The sequence below is a fragment of the Bombus bifarius genome, unplaced genomic scaffold (genome assembly GCF_011952205.1).
Source record: "Bombus bifarius isolate JDL3187 unplaced genomic scaffold, Bbif_JDL3187 scf7180000009343, whole genome shotgun sequence".
NCBI classification, from domain to species: Eukaryota; Metazoa; Arthropoda; class Insecta; order Hymenoptera; family Apidae; genus Bombus; species Bombus bifarius.
Window position 1 is genome coordinate 1,860,345 of NW_022885057.1, and position 15,986 is coordinate 1,876,330.

Here is a 15,986-nt window from a genome sequence, read left to right on the forward strand (position 1 = left end):
TAATGCCCAATGTTCGTAGAAAATTTGTAAATTTCTGTCACGAATGTATTTACTTTGTTGATACAGGAATCGTAAAGAAAAGAGGAAAATTTTTCTGCGACATAGGACAGGACATTGATCACTGCGCAAATATTTATGAAAATTTAAGATAATAAGATAAGATGCGAAACATGCTAGAAAGTAGTTTGCATTAAGTCACATGTAAATCTGTTCTTCCTCATAAAATTATATCCCATTTCAATAGATTGCTATATTACAGAGCACAATAAACGATAAAGATCAACACCAGAATTACCTAAGACTAAAATATAAAATTTGTGTCAAAGAGAAAACAAACAGGCACGCTAATGAATTTACAAAATTTCTATAAAAAGAATACGAATTGCTAATTTTGATCATTCTGGTAGTTTTAGGATTAATCGTGATAACAGTGATTAATGTTTCAACCTGTTCTAAATATCCTACGATCCATTAGACGATCAATAGCGATTCAGACAAATTTTCACGCTAAAGAGAAATCATATGATTGAATTGTATCTATTGCGTATTTAATGCGTCTAGCGATTTTATTGTATATTTTTACCTAATCCCAATCTAACGGTCAGTTTCATCGTACGTGAATACACGGATCGTATGTGAGAATGTAAAAAAGAAGGAATGTGGAAAAAACGAAAAATGCGACGCTATCGTTTTCATTCGTTGTTGACAGCCGAATAGTTGAGGTTGAGATTCGAATGCCCGGGGAAAAGATTTATTGTAATGTAAAGTGCACGATACACATGCATATATGTATGTATGTAATTGTTTTTAAAGATAATTGTGAACAAAAAGAGAAGTATAACAAAGATAAACTGATACGCAGAATCTTTATTTACGAAAAGGAGCAATTCGATATTACTAGATTTATAATAGGGGAGAGCACAGAAGAATACGACAGAAATAAAAATATTAGCGTCACACCCACGCTTAGTCTGCTTCATTTTCGGAAGCTATCCGCTTTTCAGCATACAACAATTTTGTCTTTCCTGATTTTTGTGTCACCATTGGTAAGAAGAAATTCGAGAATCCGTAATTCAATTTTGAATGTAAACACACTGTGTGCGTGTGTGTGTCGATTAGTTATCTAAAGCAAGCATGTACAAAATACACGTTAATCGTGATATTACATGAGATAAAATTTGAATTCTAGTAAGTAAAAATCCACTAACGAATAAACGATAGAACTACGATTACGAAAATAGATCTCAGAAAATTGATTTTAATAAAATGATAATTACGAATTTTCTTATTGTTTCCTGTTTAACAAATTGAGATCTTCCATTATATACGAAATACAACTCCAACATTCTTTAACACGTTGATTGCTACGGTAGTCGCCGGTGATCGGTGTTTCTAAATATTTTAGAATGATAAAAATGAATGTTTAGGCGAAACATATAAATCAGCAAATGTATGGCCGGAAAATCAATCGATATGAAGACGTGAAAAAAAAAATTGGTTTTATCTGTTGCAGGTGGTAGCCAATCGGTTGCCAGTTACGAGGACCTAAGTTCGAGTAGCTTTAGTTCGGCAAGCAGAGCTTCCCTGGATGCAAGGGGTTCGCCAACACCTTCCTATGGTGCTGAAAACATGATGGTCTTTCCTGGTGATAGTAGCGGATCCATTTGAGATTATTTGAGATGCGCAGCCCTGTTACCGAAATGGTTGCGCTGTCTCAGATAAATCGTACGAGAATCGTTACTGGCTCTGTGCCACTGCAAGTAATTCCGATTTTCTGCTCAAACAAGCCGGGGACTTGCGGAGATAAAAAGGAAAAGGATAACTAAAGAAACAACAAAAGGAAGTATACCGCTGTGCCATTTCTGTGAGCTTTCTCTTCCCTCTCCCAAAAAATCTACACGCGACACTCGCGCGGTAACCAAATTTCTTTTTACCTCGAACTTTCTTAGAGGGACTATAGAGAAAACGCGAGTCGACCGAGGCGTTCGCTTGGAAAGAAGAAACTTCGAGGGTAATTTTTAACACTTAGATAAGATGCAACTAGGGTTTAGAATTTTACTTATTTATATACGTTGATCGCTTTCTCATTAAAATTGGGGTTTCCGTATTTTTCTATCTTTTTAATGGATTAATTCGTTGACTTGTACCGTTAGATTGGAACAGAAGTACTCATCTATGGTCAACGATACCAGGAAAGGTTCAAGCGATTATCGTGAAAATATTCCACGGGGTTTTATTAGGTCATCCCATAAGTTCGTGCCGTTTTTCGAGCGGTTATATATGTTAAGATTGTTTACATATCTTTCATTTTCATGAAAAAATGTAATCCCCCTCTCGTTGTACAACTTCTTCCCATTTTTCTGGTAGGGCCATTATTCCGTCTCGATAAAAGTTCTCTTGTTTTTCTTTAAAATAATTTTCTAAGCTATTTTTGAGAATGTCAATATTTTCAAATTTTTTACCTACTAAAAAGTGTTGTAATGCTCTGAATAGGTGGTAATCAGATTGGGCAATGCCTGGGGAATATGGGGAATGTGGTAAAATTTCCCAATTAAATTCAAACAATTTTTTGTAACGCTTTTCGTGACAATAGCGTTGTCGTGATGGAAGATAACGTTGTTCCTATTCACTAAATCTGGTCGTTTTTCAGCTAGTGCTTCCCTTAATTTTTCTAACTGAGTGCAATATTTGTCTGCATTAATGGTATCACCACTAGATAAAAGTTCAAAATAGAGTATTCCTTTATAATCCCACCATACACACAAAAGAACTTTACATGGATGTAACCTTGGTTTTGCACAGCGTTGAGGTGGCTGATTTCGTTGGGACCAGCTACGTTTCCGTTCAGGGATTTCGTAAAGTATCCACTTTTCATCACCAGTTACCAGGCGTTTAAGGAATGGCTCATGTTTATTACGCGCAAGTAATGACATGCACGCTGTCGTTCGTTCAAGACGGTTCCGTTCCGTAAGTTCATGGGGCACCCAAACGTTCAACTTTGACACCATCCCCATTTTTTTAAACACCTATGAATCGTTGTCTTAGGTATTTTCAGAACATTTGACATCTCTTGAACTGTCAAACTTCGTGATTTTTCAACAAGATCCCGAATTTTATCTTCGTCTGTCTGAGGAGGACGCCCGGAGCGTTACTCGTCTTCTAAACAGAAATTCCCAGCTCTAAAACGTTGGAATCACTTCCTACAGGTGCGAGATGAAAGCGCATTTTCTCCGTAAACAGCACATATGTTTTTCGTGGCAATTGTTACAGAACTTCCTTTCTGAAATTCATATAACATGAGATGTCGAAAATGGATACGCATTTCACTCATGATTTTTTACTGTTAGAAGTCACCGTGTTCGCTATATTACGATCTTATACTCCCGAAAATCTGCTCTAGCCTGTTCTCGATCACCTAAACTCAAGTGCATTGGCTCCTTATCGCCGTATGTTTATAAATCGACACATGAAATGTATACACAAAAGTCGGCACGAACTTATGGGATGACCTAATATATAGGTACGTATCTTGCTCGAACTTTTAACTGTTCTGATAGATCTGTTAATTCGATCGATCCTTTAGCGACTGGAATGGAATTGACCATAGAATTTGTTAACACGTTTATTGATAAAGAACAGACCATGATAATTAAAAAAATGTATCCATTACATTCATGAGTATGTTTCTTGTTTCGATGAAGGACGATATTTTCTTCAGGCTAATTTTATTTTATATAATAAATAATTGATGACTGTTATAGTATCGAGTGAGTTAAAGAAAAAGATGAGCACTATGCGAAAGACTTACAACGGGGTTTCCGAAACTGAGTTATTATTCTTCTTTATAATAATTCAAATATCTGCGATCCTTCGTTACATTCGTATAAAAAGGCATTCTAAGATCACTTCATTTATTTATAAAAAAAACTCAGTGTTACAGTCATATAAAACTCAGAGTAATACTGAAATAAATAAATGCTGAAAATTGTGATGACAAAATTTCCTATGAAAATAATTTCGGTGGTGAACAATTTTCTGTAAAAATATTCTGCAATCGTGCTGGAAATTATGATAGTTTGAGAATCCCAGGTGTAGAAGAAAAAAGTCTGCTTACACGAGACACGATATCAATTTTACAACGCGTGAAGTATTCTATTTTCGTACGATATTAGATATGCGTAGAAGTCGAAAGGAAAGTGATAAACGGAGTCGAATAAATTTGTTTCTTCTTTCTGGCCATGAAACGCTTCGGTCAGTGCATCATATAAGATTGTACAAAATTCAGTGGCATAGGAGCAAACAGCGTTATTTTTGTTCGTTCTTGAATGGCACATGCTGTTCTAGAACACTAAGAGAAAAAAAAAAGAAAAAGCAAAAAAAAAAATATGCGAGGTGATATAAAATCGCTAAATCTTTCTTTTCTTTCCTTTTTTGAAAGTTTTATATCATAAGGGTAATTACGCATGATAACCGACCGTTTTTAATCGTATCTTCGTATATTACGTAGCTTTTGGTAACCACCGAATGACGAATGTAAGCAAAAAAGAAAAAAATATTCTACTTCCAGTGGTAAAGCAAACAAAAAAAAAAGGATATAATTGCATTTTATACTCTTTAAGCGTAAGCGCGAGATTCGATTGTTATCACTATACATATATAACGAGATTTGCTGCTTATTACGGAGCTTGAAAAATGTTCTTCGATCTTTTAATCAATGCATTTCTTCTTTTATTGATAACAATTTTAGCCTTTGTACGCGCCAAATGTGAGGGTATTGGGACGTGTTACGGTTATCGTTCAAATCTTTTAGTTTCATGCCACTATACGAGTTGCAGTCATGGCGCATTTTTTCTATTACAAAGAGGTTCCTCTCGTTTCTTTCTCTGATCATTTTGAGGATTGATAGTAACCTCATGAACGTTTATACAAATTTTTCTCTTGCTTTAACTTTCAATTGCTTTTCAATTTTTTTCGATTTTTCTTGTTACATTTGAGGATTTTGTATCCAAGAGAAGATCCAATGACTGCCTCTCGTATCGTTCGATGACCAATTTTTAGTACGAATATTTAAAAGAGGAAGTAAGAAAAAAAAGTAAAGGAAACTGAGACATTTTATAAAAAAGGAAAAAAGAAAAGAAAAAACACCGAGAAAAATTGTTGAACAGTGGGAAAAAAAGAAAAAAAGCAAAAAAAGATAAGAAACAATGAAAACAGAGTGTAGTCACACATTTGTACAAACGAGATCAGTTTATACACGAATGGTCGAGTTGCTTTTATGCGAAAGAATGCGGAGAATGCTGTATCGTGCGAACGGCCAGAAACGAAAGAGCCGTGTATCTTTCTCTATCTGTCGATTTCCTTCGATTCTTTTGAAACCATTCCCTTTTTTTACATCGATCCACCTGTAAAAGTCGTGTAAAAGTCCAAATCGAGAGCGCGTTTGTAAATGTGTAGCACGTCTGAAAGATAAAGAAAAAACCGCCGAATAAAAAGAAGAAATGGCAAAAAAAAAAAAAAAAACAAGAAAAACGGAAAGAATCACTGCATAACGTTTTCAGAATTCGCTCTGACAGGACACAAGGGTTTAACAAAGTTTCCTTGGTTCTGAAAGAACGACAAGAGTGTGCTAGCGAAAGCGAATCTCTCGTCCTCTTTCGGTGTTTCGGTCGATTATTCGACAACGAAACGATTCGGTGGCCGCTTCTTTTCAGGTTCGTGCAAAAAAGAAACGATATAACAGTAAAGGAACAAATTATTCAGAAATCGTGCTCGCGATCTGCATCTTCCGGACTCGAGAAAGCAATGTAGCACGAAGTTGATCAGCCACGATGACCCTTCGAGTGTTGCTTTTACTGCAAGCGTGACGTTTAACGAAAAGATTCAAATTTTGGAATGATTCGAAAAGTAGAGAGAAAAGGACCAAGGAGAAGTTTTGCGAAGAAGCAACAGTGGAAGGAGTTTATCTAATAAGCGAGGTTTTTTATTCGAATGTGTCGTAGTCGCGTAGAATGAAAGTGGTGCTCTGTCTGTTGGGAAGAGTTTATTACCGTGTTGCAGCGCGATGGACCCCGTACTCTTCGTTTTGATTTTTCTCATTGGTTATAGAAAAGTGTAATCTAGAAAAAGAATAGTTTCATTTCTTGCATTAATATCTGGATTATCGTAGGCAAATTATACGATCTTGCTGTAAATTGTATCCTTTTGGTAAATAACTTTTATCGTTGATGCGGCTAGTTGAATCGAAAGTTGCAGATTTTCTTTTCTGTTTGCTGTCTACTGTGTAATAATAAGCGATAACATATCTTATACTAGAATAATCTATCAGCACTGGTGTCTTATCCCAGGATACTGTGCCAAGATCAATGCATCTCATACCACTTTATATTTCCAAATTCGACAAACTAAAGAGCAATTCTGACAAAATTATATATCAAAAGGGCACAATTTCTATTTAGCAGTTATAAACTTATAAGTTATAAACAGTTATGTTTATCATACACGAATAATAATCCACTTCTATGTACCGATTTTCTTGTATTTATGTGGTTTCAGTATAAATTAGCATCGTTAAAGAATAAAGTATAATCGAAGAATGTTCGATCGATAGTGGTAGTGTAAACTGTAAAGTACAAATAGAAAATAAAATCTCCGGAAGCGGTGCATAAGCGAAAGGGGTCCATCGATATTTCAGAGCCAGTATAACGCGAAAGAGCGTCGTGTGAAACGTTGAAAATTCGACGGATTGAACGATGTGATGAGAAAAACACGATAAGAGAACGTAGAAAGCTTCGTAGAGACTGTTAAAAAATTCGCATTCCCCTTTTACCGTAAGTTTCTACAAAGCTCAGCGTGTATCCGCGGTGGGTGAACGAAGTGTCAGAGGTGAAAAATAGAAGAATACAGAGGACGCAGAATGAAAGCTTTCCAAGGACACATCTGCTCGCGGCACGAGATCACAGAGAAACGGGTAAAGCGGCGTATGCAATATATTTTTCTACCTTTTACTTTCTAAAACGTCGTCTCATGTCGTTGAGAGATTCATTTTTATAGGGATCATAAGCGAGTTCGCAAGCTCCGATACGCGATGCACATTAGCAAGTCACACAATGACGGTCATTGAATTATATTGTCTAATATCGTATCCGGGTCACGTGAACGTTCTGTCAAGAGATCGGCCGATCGAAATCTATAGCTAATAGCTAACGATTACGCCGCGGATCTTTATGCAGATTCATGTCTTTACAGATACAGACAAACAATTTCAACTCGAATGAAATAATGTTCTATTTTTTAAATGCAACAATATGCATCATACTTTTGATTTTTTTAGAATTTGCATTTGTTCTTGTACATTTTTGCATCATTCATATTTCTGATAAATGCATAAATATCCGCATTTTACTAACGATTAACACGTTCATAATTCGTTAATAATAAGTTATGATATACGCCATATACAAGGATGTATGAAATTTCAAATAATATATGAATCTGAGAAACCAAATTAATTAATTAACTCTATTTTATGTTACTTTCTCAATATCATTACATAAGTACGCGCTTAATATTTAATTCCCGAGAAACAAATGATGCATATTTGTAATAGCATCACTTTTCGATTTATGGGATTGACCAACGTGTCTTCTGAACGACCCATATTTCTGACGCAAGGGCTAGTTTCAATCAAGTTAAATCTCGGATACTGGACGTGTTAATCTAATAGAGAGCTTTAAGAGAGTTATATAAGTAAGTGTAGCCGTTTCTCATATAAGTTCCCATTCATAGGCTTTCTGCGACTGACCTATTACGCGAGATTCTCAGATTTTTGAGTCGATATTATTCTTTTTGCTTCTTTAATTGGACGTATCGAGCAGAAATTCCGGGAGATCTTCGCTAATTAGACGCGAGAAATTAAAACTTACGAGGACAATAATTATTTTTATAAAACTTTTACGTGAGATCGCGAGGATTTTTGCGACTTGTGTTAACGAACGAAGGTTTTAAGCATTGACGTTTTAGCGAAACAAAACGGAATGTGTTTGAATATTCCTCGTATTTTGTTCAACGTTTTTGTTCTAACTTATCCGTTTGTTCGAATATTGTCGGACTTTTCTTAGTGGCATATAAGCGCATGAAGGAACGAGCTTGATATTCTCGAATGCTTCTCGACTTCGCTTGCAGCGTGGCTTTTATCCGATGAAGAGAATGATGAACAGCTATTTTGCCGTAGCATGTCCACCAATGATTTCTTCGAAATTTAATACATGTTCCGTTCACCTTTCTTTTTTAGCGATTTTCACATTTAATTTTTATCGACGGATTGCATTTCGAGAGGTTGCAAAGAAAATGGTATGCGTTTCTTGGCTTGATTCCATTCCGCATTTCTTTAATGTTACCTCTAAAAAGTGCCAACGATCGACAAATATTTTGTGTTTAGTAGAAATTTATTGGAAGTTTCAGAAAAGCTATACAGAATGGACTGAGAAACGGCAATAGAGTCGAAAGGATAAGATCGTGTCTCTCGTGAAAAACGAAAGAAAATCTTCCTGTCGATAATAGTACTGTTTATAGAATTGATTTCTAGACTTTGAAATTTAACAAAAATTCAACTTAGCTTACGATTTTGGGAGATAATTTTCCTCAAATATTACCATATTCAATAGATTTTATCAAAAACATTCCTTCTTTCTTATTCCATTATACATTCGGTCCATACTGTATATCACGAGGTAATCGATATTTCTGTGTTTCCACAAACGTAATGCTAACGATCATTTATAACGCTGTGCCGTGATAAAGTAAGTTTATTAAGCGAATACTTCGATTCAGTGTGTCGTAAGTCACAGGAATTAAATCTCAAGCAGATATGTGTATGTATGAAATTCAATAGATTCACTGTATGCTTTTATCTTTCGTACTACCAATCGACGAATTGCCTCCCCTTGTAAATCAACGTCTTTAAATACTTGAAGCAAAAATTAAGATTTTGAGTCGTTTAAAATCAACGTGCATTTCCATGTCTTTTGGTGGTACGAATGTCGATGTTTGGAGGAAGCGTTCAATACACACGAGTTACCAAATTAATAATAGTAATACGCTTGCAGAGTACAAAGATAAAGTCAAGAAGAAAACGGGGATCTTCACTTGGACGGTCAATTTTTTGGTTTTACACATTTAAGAATACAATATACGCATTTCTTTGTATGATAATATAAATGTTTGTTAGCACCATCGCTGCAAGTTATAATTTTGTCTATCGATTCTTCCAGACATGAATCTTCACCTGAGATTTGTTCGGTAGATCGGACCATCAGACTATCATACGTATAGTAACCTATTGTACTGTTATCTTTTGTTTGCTTTTCAGTATAAATTTCATACTGTGTCCATTATACACAAGGAGAATTTCATTTATCTAACTATTAGAGGGCAAATGTTTATATAATACACGAACGTAACTAAAGAAATGGAAAGTAATATCATAAAGAAGTTATTATATCATAACGAATACCTTACTTTGAATATTTTATACATTTTTGTATATTGTGTGTATTTTTTTATCTTTAAATTTCCTATAAATATATAAACACTCGCAATTATGCTGGAATTTTTGAACGATATTCCCTCGATCATCGTATCGATGTTGATCAGGTTTTTCAAATCTGGAAGGGTCACGTACACTTTTTTAATGGTACAATTGCGTAAGACACAATCACACTCGATGTTCGTGGAAATATTTATCTTTCGGTATAACGAACTGAGATAGTTCGTTGCAATGAGACAGAAATAGTGGAAGAAGAATGGATGTTACGGACAAACATTCGTAATTTCGTTTCAGAGACGGGTAGGCTGCTTAATCAAACACGTGAGACTATTTGTACGAGGACAATTTTTACGAATTCATCAATCTTTTTCCTAATTGTACAAGCATATTCGGAAGATCGAGTCTAAATCGAATCGTGTTAAAAATGGTTAAAAATGAAGACAGGAAAGAAGGAAGTGCGAATTCTTTTTATTTCTGTTATTTTTTCTAGATGTTAATATTATCGAAATTTCACGATAAATTTGTCGGATGAACTGATTGTATTGCGCGCAAATTGTGTTTTATAAATCCTTAAGGCTGAACAGGGTTGTCGTGTGCTTGGACTTTTATTGTCTGTTTATTTCGTGTCACTATTTCCAGGTCTTCACACTAAGTGCTCTCGTTCAATTTCAGATACGAATACTTTATTTAAGATAAGTATGTATTAAAGCATTTACTATTATCAAGCATTTCTTTTTTCTTTACCGAACTTACGATAAGCACGAACTTTCCATTTTTGAAACACGTCTTTTCAGGAAGCTTATATCGCGAAGACACCCGAGAACATAGTTACAGGTAATAAAAAATGGTTAAAAAAATTTAACGCGTGACCTCGATTGTTATCATTTTTATCGTTTTGCATGATTGATAGGACATTTACTATTTCATTGTGAAATATAAATTTGACAAAAATATATTTTGATATGCTTAAACCGAAAATAAAATAAATGAAAAATGGTAGCATAACCAACGAACTTGAAAGATTTAAGCACAGACAGATTATGATAGAAAAAGTTGAATCACTATTACGAGATTGTTTCTGTTGATTATGTAAGCTCACAAGCATAAGCACTTAAAAAAATGTCAAATGTTTGACGCACCGAAATAATTAATTCAAGTAGCCGAGTATGCCGTTTTCCGTGGGATAAACGGAGAGTGCATCCTCATCCCTGGGTTTCTGGGACGAGGACGTGATCGACCTCGAAATCTCGAGAAAACGGGGTGATCTTGCGCGTCATCGGCCATCGCCGATTATTAATTCGATCGTCGATCAATTATTGCTTTTCTCCGAAATGTTTTCCTTTAAGTAGTTCCGATAATTGGTATGTCATAATTCTCTAGTAAATTACCACGATCAGTCTTGTATTTCAGTGTCAACAATTACTTATAGTACCTTAATTTTGACAAAGAGAGCATGTTCTGTATAAAGATTGAGATATAGTCGCAAAGCAATCCATAGGGAACAAATCAACAGAATATTCAACATATTACACATAGAACGAAACAAAGCGATTACGATACTTTGTATCAACCATGCAATCTCATAACGTTATCTCTATCACACGCCTAATAATTGTACCCGTATACCATCATCGGAAGACCTATTCTCTTAAAAATGCAGTAGCTACAAAAAGTATTTACATATACGTTTCTTTCATGAAGCATTATTTTTTATCGAGTTCTGTATACTTTCGTAATGCATAAATTTTTGTAGTCATAAGAGTACTATCGATACGAAATTTGGTAGACGGTTTAAACAATTAGTATGTAAATGCTAGAATATATGAAAAATATAATGGTGAAAAGGTACTTTTTATAGCCACTGTATAGATCTGTCTCTTCTAAAATCCACTTCAGGTACGTCACTGAATGAAATCAAAGAGAGAGAGAGAGAGAGAGAGAGAGGAAAAAAGATAGAATGTTGAGCGACGAAAAGCGAAAATTGGAGGATCGAGTGGCAACGATAGTTCCAGGAGTCCTGTTACCTTACTCTCCGGCGAACCAGAATTCTCCAGCAGGAGCAGCTACGTCGGCAGTTGCACGACAATTGGCAATCGGTCGAAAATAATAGACAGGCGGTCGGCGGGGTAGAGTTTCGGCTGGGCGGGGTGAGGGAGGGGGATGAAAAACGGCGTGAGGTCAGAAGAAAGAGGAACGGGCGTGCTTATCGTGCATCGTCTCCAGCTGCCTCGAAACGCTTCTCCAACGGCAAGCTAAGCCCGACCGGTGTTCCTCCACATCCGACCGTACTTCTCAATGTGCCTTGGCCAAGAGTACCTCAGCTGACATCGCAAAAACACTACCGATGGCACGACGTGTGTCATCGTGTACTTACACTCGACCGCAGGATCTTCCAACCCATTCTCCCTAATCTTCTTTGACCATGCTATGTGTCAACGTTCATCGATAATATTTGCTTCGTTAAATATCGTAACATCGATCGATCGTCGTTACATCAATGATCGCCTTTTTGATCGTCGTTGTGTCTGTCACGTAATAAATGACGAGGTAATATATATAATATAAAAAAAAGGAGAATGAACAATAGCCCGTTCGTATACTTTATTCACAAGGCGAAGTTACACTTCAATAGCAAAATACAGACTGATTTACTGACTAAAGGACTGGGATCTTTACCTCCTCACTATGATTCATATATCTCACGGGTGGGAATCCGGCTACTGTCTATTCTCACTGCTATCGCATGACCAGGTGTTATATGCATATCCTGAGGTCGGCGGGATTCTTGGCTTCTGGGCGACGTTACATGTCAATCATTATTTCAATGATCGTTCAATTTTCATACTCGAGGCTTAATTTCGGTATGAACTGCGTCCGTAGTATTGTTGTTAGATCTAACGGAACACGAACGAGGCACTGCTACCTCGGTGTTTACCTTGTGATAATTTGTCCATTCATCTATAAATATTCATCTGGATTATTGTTCACCAATTCGATCAAACTTTAATTGATTAAAAGGAGAAAGCTCCTTCTGATATAATAATGGTCATTGTTTCGTTCATCGACATCGTGTAATCTCTAAACATTTGGCAGATTTTGAGATATTACCTTTGATATAAAGATGAAATGAAGTTATATAAATATACTACGAAAACGTACGTCCTACACGAAGAAATATATACATATTCATTTTATGCTGTCGACTGACAGAAGCGATTTCGCGTTCGTGGGATGTTAGGATATGTATTCATTACTTTCCTCAAGATCGAACTTCGACCGTAGAATGAGAAGATCATGCCTTAATATTTCAGGGAAATATTACGAAATTGATCCTTGTTAATTCAAAGAGTGACAATTAAAGAGACCCCAATGATACTTGATTTATTAATTACAACGCAGTTGATATACTTGAGCAGTGCATAATTAAAAGAGAAAAATGGTACGATCGTGAAAACAGAATGAATTACGTAAGAGATCTATTGATCGGATAGCTGAAAACACGATGCTTAATCCACTAAGTACCAGTTGTCTATTTATAGGTGAAGACAAACTTTATATTTTCGGAGATAGCAGATGTTATGGTATTCTCGTTCTGTGAGTCTTTTTCTTATAATTAGAGGTACGTGTCACAGTTACAATGTCTTATGAGCAGGTATTTCTCAAAGTGTGATTGATTTTAATATAAATCTATTGATCTTTTGATTATTGATCTATTGATCTATTTAAACTATTGATTTTAATAATCGATAGATATCATTGGTTTTACAGACACTTTTTTCATGCGATTACTTTGTAAGAACCTGCCATTCTACGTTTAGAAGACAGATAATGTCTAATTTATAAAATTTTATAGAAAATATATTTCTATAAGGAGATGCAAGGTATAACTTTCAATATAAATGAAAATAGGAAAACTGTGGTAGAATGAAATTTATGTTTACTTTGGTAAGTATTATCGTTTGCCACCATAAAATGAAAAATTTCTAATTGTGAAAATAATTAGGGCAATTATACTTGTAATCATCATTCGAGGGATAGAGTACGTGTAATCTTAAAATTTGTTCTACATCTTGATATTTGGAAGATATTATTCAACGTTCCCTTGATGCGAAATTCTTCGTAATTCTTTGTAGTAAGATCGAAAACGACCAATATAAAAGGGCAGCTCTATGTTTTCTCTGTAAAGGAAAGGTTTTAGAACGCAAAACATTTCAATACCGATCTTTCCTTTCTTCGAAGACAAATGACTTTTATTTGCAGAAAAAAAATATATTAAACATTTAACGTTTTTAGCTGACATTCTAGCTCATTGGGTGACGTCATACAGTCTTTGACGTAAATGCTTCGCCGTTGGTGATCGAAGAGAAGCTGGCAACACCTCTGCCACTTGAAACGAGTTCGATTTTTTAAACGTTCATCCCCGCGTTCATCCTCGAGCGAGTCAAATATAGATCTTTAAATTCGATAATAGGATGATCTTGTTCCGATAATCGCTTCCTCTTATCGGGAAACCTCCACCAAAAGAAAAAGTGTTTAACAGCATGCGGAAGAAACGATAAAGTTGCTATCTTTGACGTATTAAACCGTAGAAATATGACTTTTTTATACTTTTCAATTAACAAAGTTAATCAAAGTTGCTTCCTAATAGCTCATATATGAGAATGAGCTTGAAAGTTTGAGATAATCCTTGTTGAGGTTGACTGATAGAGGAACGAGTGGATGAATTTGTAATAGAAAATATATTGAAATAAGTATAGGTATAAGTATAGGTATAGGTACAGGTATAGTGTATGCTGATCCAGATCCTCACTCTTACAGTGTTACAATACAATAGAAGAAACTATGATATCATATTTATAGCAAAAAGGACATTACCAAAAAGTTAATCTTGTAGCTCTAGCTGAAGGCTACAAGAAACAGCAACAGAAATCTATTTATAGCTCTTTTGTTTCTAGACCTTGTAAGCCAAAATAAAATTTATATTCAAGGGTACAATAATATGGACTTCTCCTTATTTCGAATTTTTTGTTTCACTAAATTCTATTTTCTTTGTAACAGCGATCTCCAGGTCGCGGATATACAAAAGAAAAAGTGTAGACTTTTTCTTGAAGTAATTACTTCAACAATAGTCCCCGTAATACTTCTAGCTAAGAGAATTCAGATTTCAAGAATAATTTGCGTCGGATAACATTTCTCTTTTCCATGGTAAGAAATTTTCCCGAAAATCAGAACCAAGATTACACCCACTCTTAAAATTTTATCATACTCATAAACTGAAATTTAAGGATAATACTTTACAAACTATTCCATTGTATTTTTCAATGACACAAAATCACCTACCGAAGAAAGCTGTATCGTGCTTCTGAAACGTTACACATATCCTGTAATCAATCATCCAAGCTGCCTTATTCATGTATCATCGAGTATCGTGCAAGATTTTCAATTCATGCTCGTCGACTCAATTTGTTAGAAGTGGTGAGCGAGTTACACGAATGGAATGGTCTCGAAGGAATAGAAAAAATGAATTCGAAAGTGGTGGCAATAGACGGCGAGACACTTTTTACTGGTGGAAATGCCGCAGACATGATCCTGCTGTCGGGGGACGGAGAGGGGCGGTTCGTGGTAACGAACCATCGAGAGCAGCTTCTTTTTACCTCGACAATCAGGTCATTGGGCCTGCAACACCACTGGGAATAGCCGAATGCCGTGAACCACTCGAATCGCTCCTTCAGCAATCCATTTCTCGGCTCTTTCCTTTCTAACGACAGCCAGCTGCAGTATCGACGTCAGTACTACGAAAAATGACGTCACCAGACGCATCGAAATATATATCTGATTTTGGCATGTGTCATGTATGTTTGTCATTGTATTGCCGTAGACCTAAGAATATCGATCAATATCGGTTTTATTCTAGCGAAATAAGGGAGTTTTTCAAGATATACAAAAAGGAAGTATCTCTTTGGGAATACATGTACATCTGGCTGCTATTCAGTTGGTTGTTTATATTCTTTAATACAGTAATTAGGATGTTTATACATTTATGGGGAGTTCGAAAGTGCGGTGTATTTCATTGCTCTTTACGAATCATATATAAATCATACTTATCAATACCATAGATTGAAAAGTGAAAACAAAAGCGATGATGTTATTAACATATTCTATGAAATTTACTTTAGAATTTACAAATAAAACCTTGTTTTAACGTTGGTCCTCAATGTTAAATGTTAAAGAAACGCTACCACACAACCGGAAACAAAGTAAAATATTTCCAACAAATAAAATTTATTTTTTTGAGATTACTAACACTAATGGCCGAATATGTTTTAAGTTTCGAATGTAATATAAAAGACACAACTAAAGCAAATCCTATAATCAATATCATATAATCAAATGATAATCAAATCAATGTCAGTGTTTCTCTTTGGAGGAAGAATGCAAACTC

At 35.4% G+C, this 15,986-nt stretch overlaps 1 long non-coding RNA gene across 1 annotated transcript; it reads right to left on the reverse strand.

Moving 5' to 3' along the window:
* Positions 1–13,772: 13,772 nt before the first annotated feature.
* LOC117215070 lies at positions 13,773–14,369 on the reverse strand. Its single transcript, XR_004489014.1, has 2 exons — positions 14,324–14,369; positions 13,773–14,056 (listed from the first exon to the last, which is right to left on the reverse strand). It is a non-coding gene; the product is annotated as an uncharacterized LOC117215070 (long non-coding RNA).
* Between the last annotated feature and the right edge of the window lie 1,617 nt (positions 14,370–15,986).